Source organism: Cephus cinctus, unplaced genomic scaffold, assembly GCF_000341935.2.
Source record: "Cephus cinctus unplaced genomic scaffold, Ccin1 Ccin1_scaffold0132, whole genome shotgun sequence".
NCBI classification, from domain to species: Eukaryota; Metazoa; Arthropoda; class Insecta; order Hymenoptera; family Cephidae; genus Cephus; species Cephus cinctus.
In genome coordinates, this window is record NW_014332865.1 from 591383 (window position 1) to 597943 (window position 6561).

Below are 6561 nucleotides of genomic sequence, written 5' to 3' on the forward strand. Positions count from 1 at the left end.
ATGTCTGAGCATATGTATAAAATGTAATTAAAGGAGCAAGAATCACCTTTTTCGCGAAGCGTACCTCTCTATATCGTTTAAGAGTTTATGCCTAAAAGAGGTACAATTATATATATGTATATATATATATATATATATATATGTCTGAGCATATGTATAAAATGTAATATATGTATTTATATGAATGTACCCCTTTTTTTTTAAATGCGCAGAAGCAACATGCGCAGAGGGCATCATTGCTAGAGGATGATTGAGGAATTAGAATAACGATAAATGATTGTGAATAATTGGCAGGTACCAAGTGGACAAATTTGCGAGAAGATCTAATTCGTGATTGATCTTTTCTTTTGGAGTAATCCCGCGTCATACATTTTTTTCCCCAAGATTGGTGCGCTTAGCTCATTTGGCCGTAACTGGCGACATCGCAATTTTCACAAAGGCCAGCACACACGGGTCTCCTTCGCGCGCGACGTGGCCCAAGTCTAAAGTTTAAGGATTCTTAAGTAATACTTGATTGATTAACAGAAAACTAAGAAATACAAATATGAAATAATAATGAAAAAAAAATGGGTGTTATTTTTAGATGTCTATTAGATTATCAGAACCAGAACTAAAAGATAAAAAAAATCTTAAATATAAAAACATTTAAAAAAAAAATATGAAAATCTACTACTACTACTGTACTTGTAATAAGGATTAAGGGATAATGAAAATGAATAATAATAATAATAATAATAAAGTAACAATGGATGAAAACTTAGTTGATGCAAATCACACACAGTTCAAGAAGAAGAAAGAGGATCGCGCTTGTTCGGTGCGATTGACCTTAGGTCGCGCGTCTCGTGTCTTCTGTCGCTCGCTTGCGAATCGATCCGAAAAAGTATTTCGAATAATTCCACCGATACCCTTTATTCGATATACATAAAATTTGTCAAAATTCTCTTTCTACCTTTCTCCGGTCTGAGCTGTTCTTGTCCAGTTGAAATTTTATGACGTCTCTGACGTCACGCGCTCATTCGCTCAAACCGATCTTCGGAATGCGCGCGCAGTATCCGATTTGACATATTTCCGGGACTAATTGTTATCTGATACACGACGCGCGACCGGATTCACCGAATGGCTCGAAAAAAAAAATCACGATATATATATAAATATATATAATACAATTATATATGTATATATTAATATGTACCCAATGGGACACACGAGAGGTATTGTGGGTATTATTATTTTTGTCACCGTTTAAAAAAAAGAAAAAAAAAAACAATTTTTCCTCGAAACATTTTTGCTGCTTTAATTGTTTAGATGAGTACTATAAACGAATATTAAATGAAAAAAAAAATTGTACGACGAAAATGAAAAAGAAACAAAAAAAAAGTAAAAGGTGTGTAACGACGCGAAGAAACACGAACGAGCGTACGTAAGGGATGTCGAGTGTGTTCGACAAAAGAAAACAAGCGTTCGCGTCTCTTTTTGGTCGGTGGGATTCATGAGAAATAAGATTCTCTCGCGACCCGACGCATCACAAAATTCCTACGTTCGTTGTAAAGCGTCACAAACCGCCCACAGAGCGTCGCCGTCGGAATCGCGTAAATCATTTCGCACGCTGGACATAACGTTTATTTTCGCATATTCATCGTGCCTTTCTTTTTCTTGGTTACGTCTCTTTTTTATTTTACTACTTCCCTGCGTCCACCGGAAGTAACTGATACCACCTTTCCGTGGTTGGTCAACGGAAATCACACGTTGACACTCCTTCAGAGCAAAAGAGCGGTCCTTTTCTCAGTGGTTGTGTCCGTGCCACGTGGCCAATGCTTATCCTATTTTTATCCCTTCTTTTTATTATTGACTTTTCTTTCTTTTCTTTTGCGTCAGCCAACAATGACTTCCGCGACGGCGGACAATGTTCCTGCGGAGCTTCGCGTCGGGACGCGAGTCCGAAAATGCGTACTATTGGTGATGAAAATGAAATTTAAAAAAAAATATATATATAATAAAGGAGCCGCTGAAACATCCACGTGGCTCCGGCACTAAGAGCATCTAATCAATAGTAGAGAATGCTTAGTGGGGAAAAAAATGAATTAACAAAAAAAAAAAAAGTACCAGTTTCACGTTTGTAATAATAACGTTGCAACTATGATTTAAGGAGATGCAACAAAAAAAAAAAAAGCAAGTGAATATAATATTATTATGTAACATTTACCGTGCGAGAGTTGACGGCGGACCGTTTTACGTGTGTTAATAATATGGGATGTGCGCCTAAGATAACGGAAGTGATGAGCGACTGACCGGATATCGAAAGAATCACGAGTCCCTTTTTTCGCCGGTTCGCCCTTAGCAGTAAGACACGAAATGCAATGAGAGCGAATTAAATTATAAAAAAAAAAAAAGAGAAAGAAAGATGAAAGAAAAAAATGGTACTTTCTTCTATATATGTCAATGATTTTCGGTCGGTCGGGTGCCAACCGTCGATCCTCCATCGCAAAGTGACTGTACGAAATATTGATACGATTGATCGTCGTTATTGATTAATTATTACACTTATTATTATTAAAGCATAAATTGATTAATTATGAATTATTATGAATTATCATTACACAGTTACATTGATTATGAGTATGATTATTGCGACTATTATCATTTATAAATTATGAATTATTATTATTCCGCGTACAGATCACTATGATTATTATTAATTTTTAACTATTATTATTATTAACAAACGAGGTAAGAATAAACTGACAACAAAAAATGATTATTGTACATATTACTTGTAACTATTCATATTGCGACCGTTCTGTTTTCAATAATTTCTTCGAATCTACGAAAAAATAAAATTTGTGTATTATTAAGCAACATCTTGCGTCTAATTATTACGTCTTAACACCTCCCCAATATCACATCGTCCCCAGGTACGTTATAGCGTGTAGTATTGTATCAACTTAAAAAATCTTTTTCTAAAATTAGGAGCGAGAATCGAGAAAATCATAGAAGGAACAACTATGGATACCTATGAGACTTGCAATATTTTACAGATGAAAAAGAATTTCACTACTTAAAAGATCACGTCCAAAACAGCAGTTGAGGTTAATTTGTAATTGGGATATTTGTTACTTGCATTGTAAGAATGTATTGTAACCTGGTACCCAAGTATCCCATATAATTTGAATTAGCCGCTAATTTCTAATGCCGGCCATAGTGGTGATTGACCAACCGGCTACATAGTATGATTACCGAAATTTTACCGCGCGTAGTCGATTTTCAGTCCTTTATCCAACGAACTTCCGAGCGGGATAGACGTACTGAATGTATCAGTTAAAATGCACGTTTGCGGTTTGCGGTGAAATGAAGCAGAATTTTGAAAATCTGACGACAGTCGTCGAATATTAAAAAATTATCGTCGATAAAAAATTATCCTTGCCATTTTAAACGATGTAGGGACAATTTTTTGACAGATTTCCGATACTGGCGGAATGCCTTAACTTTGTGCAGCAGCCTCACGCCGCACGTGCGATTCGAAATTGTTACGAGGGATGCGTTTAGTCAGACGCAAACCCGTGCGCGGCGACTAAAGCGTATTGGAATGCTATTTTTTTTAATTACAAGTTTGAGGTCTACATATTCAATTAATCGGCATAGACTTTGAAGTAGTCTACATTTTCCTGGTTATAGTCTTCGCAGCTTTAGCACCCGTACGCTCTCCTGGTCTCGGCCTAATTGCTCTCAATTTGCTCCACAATTTGTTTTTTATTTTATTAAAGCGTCTTTGACAGGTGCGTTCGAAGATGAGCCGAGGGCGCTGAGTATTGAATGCTAGATAGTTATTCGGATGCAAGAAGATGCATGCATTCGTACAGAAGCTGGGTAGTGATAATTGATTTCCAACTGTGTACATTTGAACTTTTTCATGCTGGCAAACTCTGTCTGAATATACTTACATATGCTGACACTGACAATGAGTGAGTTGACACGCACGGGTTTTACACAGAATTAACCAATCGCGTGTAAGGTTTAAAAAGAATAGCCCAACGTAATTGGTCAATCCTTTCTAAAACCCGTGCGTGTAAACTTACTAACTGCCTGCATAAATGCCTGATATGGCGGAATTTTTAAGCAATATGACAATAGTCGAAAATAAAGACTTCGCCATATTAGCCATTTATGTAGCCAGTTACTACGGTCTATAGGCACGGGTTTTATACAGGATTAACAAATCACGTAGGGTTGTGGACACATGGGACACCGAAGGCCTACGCAACCATGAAGTACTAGGTTCGCTGTCGGGTACTATTACTTTTTTCTTTAATCAGGCCACGCTGCGAGCACGGACATATTGGAAAAATGTGTATACGTCAGTAATGTAGAAACGTCCACCCGTCAGGTGGCGCGTCGAGGTTAAAATAAAACTTGGACCATGAAAATTAGCTCATTAGTAATCTTCCCTACTCATCTCTACCGCTACTAGTAGAACAAATATTGAAACCTTTGGGATTCACGAATAGCTGGATAACCCACGAGAAGATAATGGAAAAATTTTAGTTGCACGGAAATATTGAAAACTCGAAACATTGAATAAAGCTTTCCAAATGTTACTAAATATTATTGGATCTTGAGTTACTTTTCAAATTTATTCAAAATATGAAATTAAGGCTAAATCAAAACCTCGCAAAATAGGCGGCGTGGATAAAAATTGAAATGAAATTGTAAAACGTCGAAAATAAATTACGCTCAAATTTAAATATTAATAAATTAAATGTGGCCTCGGCAAAAGGCAGTGCTCGGATTCGGAGCACTCATTCTTCCACGAGCCGGTCTCCTGTACCGATCTCTTGGAAGCATCCCACTTATTCATTTTCAAACCTTCTTTCTTTTCTATATTTTATTCTTCTTTACTCCCTTATTTCTTTATCTTTCATTATTTACTTTGTGATTTATCTCTTTCCTCATTTCTTCTCTACTTTTATATCCCTATTCCTTACATTTCTACTTCTTAATTTCTTTATTTCTATCTTCCCTTCTGTCGTCTCGTTTCACTCAGTTCCCTCTCACTTTTCATTGTGCTTATCTTGTCTGTCCTATTCCTTTTACCGGGTCGAGCGTATTCATTCGAGTAGTCATATGAGGGTAGTCACCCTTTTAGGATAGCTACAGGTATAGATCATGGTGTCGGGGATTGCCCTTCCGCCTCATCCGCTGAGCTTGCTCAGTGGGTCGAGCCCAAGTTGTGGCCGCACCAGGACATTATGGATCGCCCGATGGAGGCCTCGAGCCCCCCTAGGATACGCTATGACCATGGTCTTCACAAGGGAGCTTCGGTCCCTCCGAGGCCCAGCAAGTGGCCTTATTTTTTTGATTTAGGAAAACCTCCGAATCCTGCAGCTATTGCGCAAGGGACTAGGGGGGAAAAACCTCAAGAAGGATATCCTCAGGACCGACAGGATGTCCTTAAAAAATGATATAAGTTTGATTGTACATATTTTTTTTAGATTCCAATTACATATAATACATAAATAAATTTATATAGAGTTCTGAATATAAATTAGTGTATATTCCATAACTGAACCACGATTGCGTTTATTAAATTTTAGTCAATTGCATCGACTGATTTCGACCGTTAACAAAATCAGTCGATGTCATTGGACTGAATTTAATAACCCCATCGTGGTTCAATTACGGAATATACATTAAATTAGAATCAGCATAATAACACTTTAGCTGGATGGTGGGACTAATCTGATAGAAAATAGCGCGTCCAATACATACGGGTACTCCTCCCAGATTCGTAGTCTACGAAAATTCACTCTCTGGATGCTTACCGACTTGTAACTCAACTTGGAGTTTGTACGTGATAAATTACTAATCCCATAAAGAAGAATCCCATAAAACACCTAACCATGTCCAGTCCCCTAGGATATCCGGAGGATCATGAATATGCGGACGTTTGACCTCCTGCCCGAGTTAAGGACGTGGTGCCCAGCTGTCGCCCGATGTCCTGGGGAAGCGGCCGTGTAGGATCTCCAGGAGTTACGTACCGATTCGTTAAGGAACGCTCTCGATTTGGTTTAAAGGGACGACTCGAAGGAGATAGAAGAGTTATCGGTTAAAAGGCTCTCGACCAATCAGAATGATTAGTTCCCGAATTTGGCATTTGGCATTTGGCATTTGGCTATTGTCAAAGCAGTCTGTCTCGGGGCACCGACCGAGGTGTCACGAGGGACATCGCGCTCCCGTGCTATCTGTTGATAGTTTTTCTTGCCGTGCTTCGCTACGGTATAGCAAGTTCTCGGTTCGTACAGTTCCCGCGTTGTTCTCGCGGTATCCAGGCAATTCTATGGATTCCTGTGAGTGTTCCGGAGGTGTAGTGCTGTGCCTCAGTGCAGTGTCCACCAGAGTGTCCTTTGGATGCGGTTCTCGGCCTCCACGGATTAGCTGCACCAGCTCCGGTGAGTCTCCCAATTTATTAATTGGTGAAGGGATCTCGGTGGATAGTTAAGATTCGTTCTGCTACGTTCTCGGTTCGCCGCTCTCTGTCTCTCGCACTATTTGCCGGACTCTTACTCC